Genomic DNA, 16,091 nt, shown 5'->3' on the forward strand with positions numbered 1-16,091 from the left:
AATGCATAGATAGAAGGCAAATAAGCGTTCTATGGCTTTATTTCGCTTAGTTGCTTACTCTTGAGTAGAACTGCATGTTCACGCCAGAAATAAGCATCTTTGTAAAATGAGCCAAATTGAAGCAGAAAACATTGTTGAAGTGTCAGAATGCATAGATAGAAGGCAAATAAGCGTTCCATGGCTTTATTTCGCTTAGTTGCTTACTCTTGAGTAGGACTGCATGTTCGCGCCAGAAATAAGCATCTTTGTAAAATGAGCCAAATTGAAGCAGAAAACATTGTTGGAGTGTCAGAATGCATAGATAGAAGGCAAATAAGCGTTCCATGGCTTTATTTCGCATAGTTGTTTACTCTTGAGTAGAACTGCATATTCACTCCAGAAATAAGCATCTTTGTAAAATGAGTCAAATTGAAGCAGAACACATTGTTGGAGTGTCAGAATGCATAGATAGAAGGCAAATAAGCGTTCCATGGCTTTATTTCGCTTAGTTGCTTACTCTTGAGTAGAACTGCATGTTCACGCCAGAAATAAGCATCTTTGTAAAATGAGTCAAATTGAAGCAGAACACATTGTTGGAGTGTCAGAATGCATAGATAGAAGGCAAATAAGCGTTTTATGGCTTTATTTCGCTTAGTTGCTTACTCTTGAGTAGAACTGCATGTTCACTCCAGAAATAAGCATCTTTGTAAAATGAGCCAAATTGAAGCAGAAAACATTGTTGGAATGTCAGAATGCATAGATCGAAGGCAAATAAGCGTTCCATGGCTTTATTTCGCTTAGTTGCTTACTCTTGAGTAGAACTGCATATTCACTCAAGAAATGAGCACCTATGTGAAATGACCCAAATTGAAGCAGAAAACATTGTTGGAGTGTCAGAATGCATAGATAGAAGGCAAATAAGCGTTCTATGGCTTTATTTCGCTTAGTTGCTTACTCTTGAGTAGAACTGCATGTTCACGCCAGAAATAAGCATCTTTGTAAAATGAGCCAAATTGAAGCAGAAAACATTGTTGAAGTGTCAGAATGCATAGATAGAAGGCAAATAAGCGTTCCATGGCTTTATTTCGCTTAGTTGCTTACTCTTGAGTAGGACTGCATGTTCGCGCCAGAAATAAGCATCTTTGTAAAATGAGCCAAATTGAAGCAGAAAACATTGTTGGAGTGTCAGAATGCATAGATAGAAGGCAAATAAGCGTTCCATGGCTTTATTTCGCATAGTTGTTTACTCTTGAGTAGAACTGCATATTCACTCCAGAAATAAGCATCTTTGTAAAATGAGTCAAATTGAAGCAGAACACATTGTTGGAGTGTCAGAATGCATAGATAGAAGGCAAATAAGCGTTTTATGGCTTTATTTCGCTTAGTTGCTTACTCTTGAGTAGAACTGCATGTTCACTCCAGAAATAAGCATCTTTGTAAAATGAGCCAAATTGAAGCAGAAAACATTGTTGGAATGTCAGAATGCATAGATCGAAGGCAAATAAGCGTTCCATGGCTTTATTTCGCTTAGTTGCTTACTCTTGAGTAGAACTGCATATTCACTCAAGAAATGAGCACCTATGTGAAATGACCCAAATTGAAGCAGAAAACATTGTTGGAGTGTCAGAATGCATAGATAGAAGGCAAATAAGCGTTCTATGGCTTTATTTCGCTTAGTTGCTTACTCTTGAGTAGAACTGCATGTTCACGCCAGAAATAAGCATCTTTGTAAAATGAGCCAAACTGAAGCAGAAAACATTGTTGGAGTGTCAGAATGCATAGATAGAAGGCAAATAAGCGTTCCATGGCTTTATTTCGCTTAGTTGCTTACTCTTGAGTAGGACTGCATGTTCACACCAGAAATAAGCATCTTTGCAAAATGAGCCAAATTGAAGCAGAAAACATTGTTGGAGTGTCAGAATGCATAGATAGAAGGCAAATAAGCGTTCCATGGCTTTATTTCGCATAGTTGTTTACTCTTGAGTAGAACTGCATGTTCACTCCAGAAATAAGCATCTTTGTAAAATGAGTCAAATTGAAGCAGAACACATTGTTGGAGTGTCAGAATGCATAGATAGAAGGCAAATAAGCGTTCCATGGCTTTATTTCGCTTAGTTGCTTACTCTTGAGTAGAACTGCATGTTCACGCCAGAAATAAGCATCTTTGTAAAATGAGCCAAACTGAAGCAGAAAACATTGTTGGAGTGTCAGAATGCATAGATTGAAGGCAAATAAGCGTTCCATGGCTTTATTTCGCTTAGTTGCTTACTCTTGAGTAGAACTGCATGTTCACGCCAGAAATAAGCATCTTTGTAAAATGAGTCAAATTGAAGCAGAACACAATGGTGGAGTGTCAGAATGCATAGATAGAAGGCAAATAAGCGTTCCATGGCTTTATTTCGCTTAGTTGCTTACTCTTGAGTAGAACTGCATGTTCAGGCCAGAAATAAGCATCTTTGTAAAATGAGCCAAATTGAAGCAGAAAACATTGTTGGAGTGTCAGAATGCATAGATAGAAGGCAAATAAGCGTTCTATGGCTTTATTTCGCTTAGCTGCTTACTCTTGAGTAGAACTGCATGTTCACTCCAGAAATAAGCATCTTTGTAAAATGAGTCAAATTGAAGCAGAAAACATTGTTGGAGTGTCAGAATGCATAGATAGAAGGCAAATAAGCGTTCCATGGCTTTATTTCGCTTAGTTGCTTACTCTTGAGTAGAACTGCATGTTCACGCCAGAAATGAGCATCTTTGTAAAATGAGCCAAATTGAAGCAGAAAACATTGTTGGAATGTCAGAATGCATAGATCGAAGGCAAATAAGCGTTCCATGGCTTTATTTCGCTAAGTTGCTTACTCTTGAGTAGAACTGCATGTTCACGCCAGAAATAAGCATCTTTGTAAAATGAGTCAAATTGAAGCAGAACACAATGGGGGAGTGTCAGCATGCATAGATAGAAGGCAAATAAGCGTTCCATGGCTTTATTTCGCTTAGTTGCTTACTCTTGAGTAGAACTGCATGTTCACGCCAGAAATAAGCATCTTTGTAAAATGAGTCAAATTGAAGCAGAACACATTGTTGGAGTGTCAGAATGCATAGATAGAAGGCAAATAAGCGTTCTATGGCTTTATTTCGCTAAGTTGCTTACTCTTGAGTAGAACTGCATGTTCACGCCAGAAATAAGCATCTTTGTAAAATGAGCCAAACTGAAGCAGAAAACATTGTTGGAATGTCAGAATGCATAGATCGAAGGCAAATAAGCGTTCCATGGCTTTATTTCGCTTAGTTGCTTACTCTTGAGTAGAACTGCATATTCACTCAAGAAATGAGCACCTATGTGAAATGACCCAAATTGAAGCAGAAAACATTGTTGGAGTGTCAGAATGCATAGATAGAAGGCAAATAAGCGTTCTATGGCTTTATTTCGCTTAGTTGCTTACTCTTGAGTAGAACTGCATGTTCACGCCAGAAATAAGCATCTTTGTAAAATGAGCCAAATTGAAGCAGAAAACATTGTTGAAGTGTCAAAATGCATAGATAGAAGGCAAATAAGCGTTCCATGGCTTTATTTCGCTTAGTTGCTTACTCTTGAGTAGAACTGCATGTTCACGCCAGAAATAAGCATCTTTGTAAAATGAGTCAAATTGAAGCAGAACACATTGTTGGAGTGTCAGAATGCATAGATAGAAGGCAAATAAGCGTTTTATGGCTTTATTTCGCTTAGTTGCTTACTCTTGAGTAGAACTGCATGTTCACTCCAGAAATAAGCATCTTTGTAAAATGAGCCAAATTGAAGCAGAAAACATTGTTGGAATGTCAGAATGCATAGATCGAAGGCAAATAAGCGTTCCATGGCTTTATTTCGCTTAGTTGCTTACTCTTGAGTAGAACTGCATATTCACTCAAGAAATGAGCACCTATGTGAAATGACCCAAATTGAAGCAGAAAACATTGTTGGAGTGTCAGAATGCATAGATAGAAGGCAAATAAGTGTTCTATGGCTTTATTTCGCTTAGTTGCTTACTCTTGAGTAGAACTGCATGTTCACGCCAGAAATAAGCATCTTTGTAAAATGAGCCAAATTGAAGCAGAAAACATTGTTGAAGTGTCAGAATGCATAGATAGAAGGCAAATAAGCGTTCCATGGCTTTATTTCGCTTAGTTGCTTACTCTTGAGTAGGACTGCATGTTCACGCCAGAAATAAGCATCTTTGTAAAATGAGCCAAATTGAAGCAGAAAACATTGTTGGAGTGTCAGAATGCATAGATAGAAGGCAAATAAGCGTTCCATGGCTTTATTTCGCATAGTTGTTTACTCTTGAGTAGAACTGCATGTTCACTCCAGAAATAAGCATCTTTGTAAAATGAGTCAAATTGAAGCAGAACACATTGTTGGAGTGTCAGAATGCATAGATAGAAGGCAAATAAGCGTTCCATGGCTTTATTTCGCTTAGTTGCTTACTCTTGAGTAGAACTGCATGTTCACGCCAGAAATAAGCATCTTTGTAAAATGAGTCAAATTGAAGCAGAACACATTGTTGGAGTGTCAGAATGCATAGATAGAAGGCAAATAAGCGTTTTATGGCTTTATTTCGCTTAGTTGCTTACTCTTGAGTAGAACTGCATGTTCACGCCAGAAATGAGCATCTTTGTAAAATGAGCCAAATTGAAGCAGAAAACATTGTTGGAATGTCAGAATGCATAGATCGAAGGCAAATAAGCGTTCCATGGCTTTATTTCGCTTAGCTGCTTACTCTTGAGTAGAACTGCATATTCACTCAAGAAATGAGCACCTATGTGAAATGACCCAAATTGAAGCAGAAAACATTGTTGGAGTGTCAGAATGCATAGATAGAAGGCAAATAAGCGTTCTATGGCTTTATTTCGCTTAGTTGCTTACTCTTGAGTAGAACTGCATGTTCACGCCAGAAATAAGCATCTTTGTAAAATGAGCCAAATTGAAGCAGAAAACATTGTTGAAGTGTCAGAATGCATAGATAGAAGGCAAATAAGCGTTCCATGGCTTTATTTCGCTTAGTTGCTTACTCTTGAGTAGAACTGCATGTTCACTCCAGAAATAAGCATCTTTGTAAAATGAGTCAAATTGAAGCAGAACACATTGTTGGAGTGTCAGAATGCATAGATAGAAGGCATATAAGCGTTCCATGGCTTTATTTCGCTTAGTTGCTTACTCTTGAGTAGAACTGCATGTTCACGCCAGAAATAAGCATCTTTGTAAAATGAGTCAAATTGAAGCAGAACACATTGGTGGAGTGTCAGAATGCATAGATAGAAGGCAAATAAGCGTTTTATGGCTTTATTTCGCTAAGTTGCTTACTCTTGAGTAGAACTGCATGTTCACGCCAGAAATAAGCATCTTTGTAAAATGAGCCAAACTGAAGCAGAAAACATTGTTGGAGTGTCAGAATGCATAGATAGAAGGCAAATAAGCGTTCCGTGGCTTTATTTCGCTTAGTTGCTTACTCTTGAGTAGAACTGCATGTTCACGCCAGAAATAAGCATCTTTGTAAAATGAGTCAAATTGAAGCAGAACACAATGGTGGAGTGTCAGAATGCATAGATAGAAGGCAAATAAGCGTTCCATGGCTTTATTTCGCTTAGTTGCTTACTCTTGAGTAGAACTGCATGTTCACGCCAGAAATAAGCATCTTTGTAAAATGAGCCAAATTGAAGCAGAAAACATTGTTGGAGTGTCAGAATGCATAGATAGAAGGCAAATAAGCGTTCTATGGCTTTATTTCGCTTAGTTGCTTACTCTTGAGTAGAACTGCATGTTCACTCCAGAAATAAGCATCTTTGTAAAATGAGTCAAATTGAAGCAGAAAACATTGTTGGAGTGTCAGAATGCATAGATCGAAGGCAAATAAGCGTTCCATGGCTTTATTTCGCTTAGTTGCTTACTCTTGAGTAGAACTGCATGTTCACGCCAGAAATGAGCATCTTTGTAAAATGAGCCAAATTGAAGCAGAAAACATTGTTGGAATGTCAGAATGCATAGATCGAAGGCAAATAAGCGTTCCATGGCTTTATTTCGCTTAGTTGCTTACTCTTGAGTAGAACTGCATATTCACTCAAGAAATGAGCACCTATGTGAAATGACCCAAATTGAAGCAGAAAACATTGTTGGAGTGTCAGAATGCATAGATAGAAGGCAAATAAGCGTTCTATGGCTTTATTTCGCTTAGTTGCTTACTCTTGAGTAGAACTGCATGTTCACGCCAGAAATAAGCATCTTTGTAAAATGAGCCAAATTGAAGCAGAAAACATTGTTGAAGTGTCAGAATGCATAGATAGAAGGCAAATAAGCGTTCCATGGCTTTATTTCGCTTAGTTGCTTACTCTTGAGTAGAACTGCATGTTCACGCCAGAAATAAGCATCTTTGTAAAATGAGTCAAATTGAAGCAGAACACATTGGTGGAGTGTCAGAATGCATAGATAGAAGGCAAATAAGCGTTCTATGGCTTTATTTCGCTAAGTTGCTTACTCTTGAGTAGAACTGCATGTTCACGCCAGAAATAAGCATCTTTGTAAAATGAGCCAAACTGAAGCAGAAAACATTGTTGGAGTGTCAGAATGCATAGATAGAAGGCAAATAAGCGTTCCATGGCTTTATTTCGCTTAGTTGCTTACTCTTGAGTAGAACTGCATGTTCACGCCAGAAATAAGCATCTTTGTAAAATGAGTCAAATTGAAGCAGAACACAATGGGGGAGTGTCAGCATGCATAGATAGAAGGCAAATAAGCGTTCCATGGCTTTATTTCGCTTAGTTGCTTACTCTTGAGTAGAACTGCATGTTCACGCCAGAAATAAGCATCTTTGTAAAATGAGTCAAATTGAAGCAGAACACATTGTTGGAGTGTCAGAATGCATAGATAGAAGGCAAATAAGCGTTCTATGGCTTTATTTCGCTAAGTTGCTTACTCTTGAGTAGAACTGCATGTTCACGCCAGAAATAAGCATCTTTGTAAAATGAGCCAAACTGAAGCAGAAAACATTGTTGGAATGTCAGAATGCATAGATCGAAGGCAAATAAGCGTTCCATGGCTTTATTTCGCTTAGTTGCTTACTCTTGAGTAGAACTGCATATTCACTCAAGAAATGAGCACCTATGTGAAATGACCCAAATTGAAGCAGAAAACATTGTTGGAGTGTCAGAATGCATAGATAGAAGGCAAATAAGCGTTCTATGGCTTTATTTCGCTTAGTTGCTTACTCTTGAGTAGAACTGCATGTTCACGCCAGAAATAAGCATCTTTGTAAAATGAGCCAAATTGAAGCAGAAAACATTGTTGAAGTGTCAAAATGCATAGATAGAAGGCAAATAAGCGTTCCATGGCTTTATTTCGCTTAGTTGCTTACTCTTGAGTAGAACTGCATGTTCACGCCAGAAATAAGCATCTTTGTAAAATGAGCCAAATTGAAGCAGAAAACATTGTTGGAGTGTCAGAATGCATAGATAGAAGGCAAATAAGCGTTCCATGGCTTTATTTCGCATAGTTGTTTACTCTTGAGTAGAACTGCATGTTCACTCCAGAAATAAGCATCTTTGTAAAATGAGTCAAATTGAAGCAGAACACATTGGTGGAGTGTCAGAATGCATAGATAGAAGGCAAATAAGCGTTCTATGGCTTTATTTCGCTAAGTTGCTTACTCTTGAGTAGAACTGCATGTTCACGCCAGAAATCAGCATCTTTGTAAAATGAGCCAAACTGAAGCAGAAAACATTGTTGGAGTGTCAGAATGCATAGATAGAAGGCAAATAAGCGTTCCATGGCTTTATTTCGCTTAGTTGCTTACTCTTGAGTAGAACTGCATGTTCACGCCAGAAATAAGCATCTTTGTAAAATGAGTCAAATTGAAGCAGAACACATTGGTGGAGTGTCAGAATGCATAGATAGAAGGCAAATAAGCGTTCTATGGCTTTATTTCGCTAAGTTGCTTACTCTTGAGTAGAACTGCATGTTCACGCCAGAAATAAGCATCTTTGTAAAATGAGCCAAACTGAAGCAGAAAACATTGTTGGAGTGTCAGAATGCATAGATAGAAGGCAAATAAGCGTTCCATGGCTTTATTTCGCTTAGTTGCTTACTCTTGAGTAGAACTGCATGTTCACGCCAGAAATAAGCATCTTTGTAAAATGAGTCAAATTGAAGCAGAACACAATGGTGGAGTGTCAGAATGCATAGATAGAAGGCAAATAAGCGTTCCATGGCTTTATTTCGCTTAGTTGCTTACTCTTGAGTAGAACTGCATGTTCAGGCCAGAAATAAGCATCTTTGTAAAATGAGCCAAATTGAAGCAGAAAACATTGTTGGAGTGTCAGAATGCATAGATAGAAGGCAAATAAGCGTTCTATGGCTTTATTTCGCTTAGCTGCTTACTCTTGAGTAGAACTGCATGTTCACTCCAGAAATAAGCATCTTTGTAAAATGAGTCAAATTGAAGCAGAAAACATTGTTGGAGTGTCAGAATGCATAGATAGAAGGCAAATAAGCGTTCCATGGCTTTATTTCGCTTAGTTGCTTACTCTTGAGTAGAACTGCATGTTCACGCCAGAAATGAGCATCTTTGTAAAATGAGCCAAATTGAAGCAGAAAACATTGTTGGAATGTCAGAATGCATAGATCGAAGGCAAATAAGCGTTCCATGGCTTTATTTCGCTTAGTTGCTTACTCTTGAGTAGAACTGCATATTCACTCAAGAAATGAGCACCTATGTGAAATGACCCAAATTGAAGCAGAAAACATTGTTGGAGTGTCAGAATGCATAGATAGAAGGCAAATAAGCGTTCTATGGCTTTATTTCGCTTAGTTGCTTACTCTTGAGTAGAACTGCATGTTCACGCCAGAAATAAGCATCTTTGTAAAATGAGCCAAATTGAAGCAGAAAACATTGTTGAAGTGTCAAAATGCATAGATAGAAGGCAAATAAGCGTTCCATGGCTTTATTTCGCTTAGTTGCTTACTCTTGAGTAGAACTGCATGTTCACGCCAGAAATAAGCATCTTTGTAAAATGAGCCAAATTGAAGCAGAAAACATTGTTGGATTGTCAGAATGCATAGATAGAAGGCAAATAAGCGTTCCATGGCTTTATTTCGCATAGTTGTTTACTCTTGAGTAGAACTGCATGTTCACTCCAGAAATAAGCATCTTTGTAAAATGAGTCAAATTGAAGCAGAACACATTGGTGGAGTGTCAGAATGCATAGATAGAAGGCAAATAAGCGTTCTATGGCTTTATTTCGCTAAGTTGCTTACTCTTGAGTAGAACTGCATGTTCACGCCAGAAATAAGCATCTTTGTAAAATGAGCCAAACTGAAGCAGAAAACATTGTTGGAGTGTCAGAATGCATAGATAGAAGGCAAATAAGCGTTCCATGGCTTTATTTCGCTTAGTTGCTTACTCTTGAGTAGAACTGCATGTTCACGCCAGAAATAAGCATCTTTGTAAAATGAGTCAAATTGAAGCAGAACACATTGTTGGAGTGTCAGAATGCATAGATAGAAGGCAAATAAGCGTTTTATGGCTTTATTTCGCTTAGTTGCTTACTCTTGAGTAGAACTGCATGTTCACTCCAGAAATAAGCATCTTTGTAAAATGAGCCAAATTGAAGCAGAAAACATTGTTGGAATGTCAGAATGCATAGATCGAAGGCAAATAAGCGTTCCATGGCTTTATTTCGCTTAGTTGCTTACTCTTGAGTAGAACTGCATATTCACTCAAGAAATGAGCACCTATGTGAAATGACCCAAATTGAAGCAGAAAACATTGTTGGAGTGTCAGAATGCATAGATAGAAGGCAAATAAGCGTTCTATGGCTTTATTTCGCTTAGTTGCTTACTCTTGAGTAGAACTGCATGTTCACGCCAGAAATAAGCATCTTTGTAAAATGAGCCAAATTGAAGCAGAAAACATTGTTGAAGTGTCAGAATGCATAGATAGAAGGCAAATAAGCGTTCCATGGCTTTATTTCGCTTAGTTGCTTACTCTTGAGTAGGACTGCATGTTCGCGCCAGAAATAAGCATCTTTGTAAAATGAGTCAAATTGAAGCAGAACACATTGTTGGAGTGTCAGAATGCATAGATAGAAGGCAAATAAGCGTTCCATGGCTTTATTTCGCTTAGTTGCTTACTCTTGAGTAGAACTGCATGTTCACGCCAGAAATAAGCATCTTTGTAAAATGAGTCAAATTGAAGCAGAACACATTGTTGGAGTGTCAGAATGCATAGATAGAAGGCAAATAAGCGTTTTATGGCTTTATTTCGCTTAGTTGCTTACTCTTGAGTAGAACTGCATGTTCACTCCAGAAATAAGCATCTTTGTAAAATGAGCCAAATTGAAGCAGAAAACATTGTTGGAATGTCAGAATGCATAGATCGAAGGCAAATAAGCGTTCCATGGCTTTATTTCGCTTAGTTGCTTACTCTTGAGTAGAACTGCATATTCACTCAAGAAATGAGCACCTATGTGAAATGACCCAAATTGAAGCAGAAAACATTGTTGGAGTGTCAAAATGCATAGATAGAAGGCAAATAAGCGTTCTATGGCTTTATTTCGCTTAGTTGCTTACTCTTGAGTAGAACTGCATGTTCACGCCAGAAATAAGCATCTTTGTAAAATGAGCCAAATTGAAGCAGAAAACATTGTTGAAGTGTCAGAATGCATAGATAGAAGGCAAATAAGCGTTCCATGGCTTTATTTCGCTTAGTTGCTTACTCTTGAGTAGGACTGCATGTTCACGCCAGAAATAAGCATCTTTGTAAAATGAGCCAAATTGAAGCAGAAAACATTGTTGGAGTGTCAGAATGCATAGATAGAAGGCAAATAAGCGTTCCATGGCTTTATTTCGCATAGTTGTTTACTCTTGAGTAGAACTGCATGTTCACTCCAGAAATAAGCATCTTTGTAAAATGAGTCAAATTGAAGCAGAACACATTGTTGGAGTGTCAGAATGCATAGATAGAAGGCAAATAAGCGTTCTATGGCTTTATTTCGCTAAGTTGCTTACTCTTGAGTAGAACTGCATGTTCACGCCAGAAATAAGCATCTTTGTAAAATGAGCCAAACTGAAGCAGAAAACATTGTTGGAATGTCAGAATGCATAGATCGAAGGCAAATAAGCGTTCCATGGCTTTATTTCGCTTAGTTGCTTACTCTTGAGTAGAACTGCATATTCACTCAAGAAATGAGCACCTATGTGAAATGACCCAAATTGAAGCAGAAAACATTGTTGGAGTGTCAGAATGCATAGATAGAAGGCAAATAAGCGTTCTATGGCTTTATTTCGCTTAGTTGCTTACTCTTGAGTAGAACTGCATGTTCACGCCAGAAATAAGCATCTTTGTAAAATGAGCCAAATTGAAGCAGAAAACATTGTTGAAGTGTCAAAATGCATAGATAGAAGGCAAATAAGCGTTCCATGGCTTTATTTCGCTTAGTTGCTTACTCTTGAGTAGAACTGCATGTTCACGCCAGAAATAAGCATCTTTGTAAAATGAGCCAAATTGAAGCAGAAAACATTGTTGGAGTGTCAGAATGCATAGATAGAAGGCAAATAAGCGTTCCATGGCTTTATTTCGCATAGTTGTTTACTCTTGAGTAGAACTGCATGTTCACTCCAGAAATAAGCATCTTTGTAAAATGAGTCAAATTGAAGCAGAACACATTGGTGGAGTGTCAGAATGCATAGATAGAAGGCAAATAAGCGTTCTATGGCTTTATTTCGCTAAGTTGCTTACTCTTGAGTAGAACTGCATGTTCACGCCAGAAATCAGCATCTTTGTAAAATGAGCCAAACTGAAGCAGAAAACATTGTTGGAGTGTCAGAATGCATAGATAGAAGGCAAATAAGCGTTCCATGGCTTTATTTCGCTTAGTTGCTTACTCTTGAGTAGAACTGCATGTTCACGCCAGAAATAAGCATCTTTGTAAAATGAGTCAAATTGAAGCAGAACACATTGGTGGAGTGTCAGAATGCATAGATAGAAGGCAAATAAGCGTTCTATGGCTTTATTTCGCTAAGTTGCTTACTCTTGAGTAGAACTGCATGTTCACGCCAGAAATAAGCATCTTTGTAAAATGAGCCAAACTGAAGCAGAAAACATTGTTGGAGTGTCAGAATGCATAGATAGAAGGCAAATAAGCGTTCCATGGCTTTATTTCGCTTAGTTGCTTACTCTTGAGTAGAACTGCATGTTCACGCCAGAAATAAGCATCTTTGTAAAATGAGTCAAATTGAAGCAGAACACAATGGTGGAGTGCCAGAATGCATAGATAGAAGGCAAATAAGCGTTCCATGGCTTTATTTCGCTTAGTTGCTTACTCTTGAGTAGAACTGCATGTTCAGGCCAGAAATAAGCATCTTTGTAAAATGAGCCAAATTGAAGCAGAAAACATTGTTGGAGTGTCAGAATGCATAGATAGAAGGCAAATAAGCGTTCTATGGCTTTATTTCGCTTAGCTGCTTACTCTTGAGTAGAACTGCATGTTCACTCCAGAAATAAGCATCTTTGTAAAATGAGTCAAATTGAAGCAGAAAACATTGTTGGAGTGTCAGAATGCATAGATAGAAGGCAAATAAGCGTTCCATGGCTTTATTTCGCTTAGTTGCTTACTCTTGAGTAGAACTGCATGTTCACGCCAGAAATGAGCATCTTTGTAAAATGAGCCAAATTGAAGCAGAAAACATTGTTGGAATGTCAGAATGCATAGATCGAAGGCAAATAAGCGTTCCATGGCTTTATTTCGCTTAGTTGCTTACTCTTGAGTAGAACTGCATATTCACTCAAGAAATGAGCACCTATGTGAAATGACCCAAATTGAAGCAGAAAACATTGTTGGAGTGTCAGAATGCATAGATAGAAGGCAAATAAGCGTTCTATGGCTTTATTTCGCTTAGTTGCTTACTCTTGAGTAGAACTGCATGTTCACGCCAGAAATAAGCATCTTTGTAAAATGAGCCAAATTGAAGCAGAAAACATTGTTGGATTGTCAGAATGCATAGATAGAAGGCAAATAAGCGTTCCATGGCTTTATTTCGCATAGTTGTTTACTCTTGAGTAGAACTGCATGTTCACTCCAGAAATAAGCATCTTTGTAAAATGAGTCAAATTGAAGCAGAACACATTGGTGGAGTGTCAGAATGCATAGATAGAAGGCAAATAAGCGTTCCATGGCTTTATTTCGCTTAGTTGCTTACTCTTGAGTAGGACTGCATGTTCGCGCCAGAAATAAGCATCTTTGTAAAATGAGTCAAATTGAAGCAGAACACATTGTTGGAGTGTCAGAATGCATAGATAGAAGGCAAATAAGCGTTCCATGGCTTTATTTCGCTTAGTTGCTTACTCTTGAGTAGAACTGCATGTTCACGCCAGAAATAAGCATCTTTGTAAAATGAGTCAAATTGAAGCAGAACACATTGTTGGAGTGTCAGAATGCATAGATAGAAGGCAAATAAGCGTTTTATGGCTTTATTTCGCTTAGTTGCTTACTCTTGAGTAGAACTGCATGTTCACTCCAGAAATAAGCATCTTTGTAAAATGAGCCAAATTGAAGCAGAAAACATTGTTGGAATGTCAGAATGCATAGATCGAAGGCAAATAAGCGTTCCATGGCTTTATTTCGCTTAGTTGCTTACTCTTGAGTAGAACTGCATATTCACTCAAGAAATGAGCACCTATGTGAAATGACCCAAATTGAAGCAGAAAACATTGTTGGAGTGTCAAAATGCATAGATAGAAGGCAAATAAGCGTTCTATGGCTTTATTTCGCTTAGTTGCTTACTCTTGAGTAGAACTGCATGTTCACGCCAGAAATAAGCATCTTTGTAAAATGAGCCAAATTGAAGCAGAAAACATTGTTGAAGTGTCAGAATGCATAGATAGAAGGCAAATAAGCGTTCCATGGCTTTATTTCGCTTAGTTGCTTACTCTTGAGTAGGACTGCATGTTCACGCCAGAAATAAGCATCTTTGTAAAATGAGCCAAATTGAAGCAGAAAACATTGTTGGAGTGTCAGAATGCATAGATAGAAGGCAAATAAGCGTTCCATGGCTTTATTTCGCATAGTTGTTTACTCTTGAGTAGAACTGCATGTTCACTCCAGAAATAAGCATCTTTGTAAAATGAGTCAAATTGAAGCAGAACACATTGTTGGAGTGTCAGAATGCATAGATAGAAGGCAAATAAGCGTTCTATGGCTTTATTTCGCTAAGTTGCTTACTCTTGAGTAGAACTGCATGTTCACGCCAGAAATAAGCATCTTTGTAAAATGAGCCAAACTGAAGCAGAAAACATTGTTGGAATGTCAGAATGCATAGATCGAAGGCAAATAAGCGTTCCATGGCTTTATTTCGCTTAGTTGCTTACTCTTGAGTAGAACTGCATATTCACTCAAGAAATGAGCACCTATGTGAAATGACCCAAATTGAAGCAGAAAACATTGTTGGAGTGTCAGAATGCATAGATAGAAGGCAAATAAGCGTTCTATGGCTTTATTTCGCTTAGTTGCTTACTCTTGAGTAGAACTGCATGTTCACGCCAGAAATAAGCATCTTTGTAAAATGAGCCAAATTGAAGCAGAAAACATTGTTGAAGTGTCAAAATGCATAGATAGAAGGCAAATAAGCGTTCCATGGCTTTATTTCGCTTAGTTGCTTACTCTTGAGTAGAACTGCATGTTCACGCCAGAAATAAGCATCTTTGTAAAATGAGCCAAATTGAAGCAGAAAACATTGTTGGAGTGTCAGAATGCATAGATAGAAGGCAAATAAGCGTTCCATGGCTTTATTTCGCATAGTTGTTTACTCTTGAGTAGAACTGCATGTTCACTCCAGAAATAAGCATCTTTGTAAAATGAGTCAAATTGAAGCAGAACACATTGGTGGAGTGTCAGAATGCATAGATAGAAGGCAAATAAGCGTTCTATGGCTTTATTTCGCTAAGTTGCTTACTCTTGAGTAGAACTGCATGTTCACGCCAGAAATCAGCATCTTTGTAAAATGAGCCAAACTGAAGCAGAAAACATTGTTGGAGTGTCAGAATGCATAGATAGAAGGCAAATAAGCGTTCCATGGCTTTATTTCGCTTAGTTGCTTACTCTTGAGTAGAACTGCATGTTCACGCCAGAAATAAGCATCTTTGTAAAATGAGTCAAATTGAAGCAGAACACATTGGTGGAGTGTCAGAATGCATAGATAGAAGGCAAATAAGCGTTCTATGGCTTTATTTCGCTAAGTTGCTTACTCTTGAGTAGAACTGCATGTTCACGCCAGAAATAAGCATCTTTGTAAAATGAGCCAAACTGAAGCAGAAAACATTGTTGGAGTGTCAGAATGCATAGATAGAAGGCAAATAAGCGTTCCATGGCTTTATTTCGCTTAGTTGCTTACTCTTGAGTAGAACTGCATGTTCACGCCAGAAATAAGCATCTTTGTAAAATGAGTCAAATTGAAGCAGAACACAATGGTGGAGTGCCAGAATGCATAGATAGAAGGCAAATAAGCGTTCCATGGCTTTATTTCGCTTAGTTGCTTACTCTTGAGTAGAACTGCATGTTCAGGCCAGAAATAAGCATCTTTGTAAAATGAGCCAAATTGAAGCAGAAAACATTGTTGGAGTGTCAGAATGCATAGATAGAAGGCAAATAAGCGTTCTATGGCTTTATTTCGCTTAGCTGCTTACTCTTGAGTAGAACTGCATGTTCACTCCAGAAATAAGCATCTTTGTAAAATGAGTCAAATTGAAGCAGAAAACATTGTTGGAGTGTCAGAATGCATAGATAGAAGGCAAATAAGCGTTCCATGGCTTTATTTCGCTTAGTTGCTTACTCTTGAGTAGAACTGCATGTTCACGCCAGAAATGAGCATCTTTGTAAAATGAGCCAAATTGAAGCAGAAAACATTGTTGGAATGTCAGAATGCATAGATCGAAGGCAAATAAGCGTTCCATGGCTTTATTTCGCTTAGTTGCTTACTCTTGAGTAGAACTGCATATTCACTCAAGAAATGAGCACCTATGTGAAATGACCCAAATTGAAGCAGAAAACATTGTTGGAGTGTCAGAATGCATAGATAGAAGGCAAATAAGCGTTCT

This window comes from Zootoca vivipara, chromosome 8 (genome assembly GCF_963506605.1).
Source record: "Zootoca vivipara chromosome 8, rZooViv1.1, whole genome shotgun sequence".
NCBI classification, from domain to species: domain Eukaryota; kingdom Metazoa; phylum Chordata; class Lepidosauria; order Squamata; family Lacertidae; genus Zootoca; species Zootoca vivipara.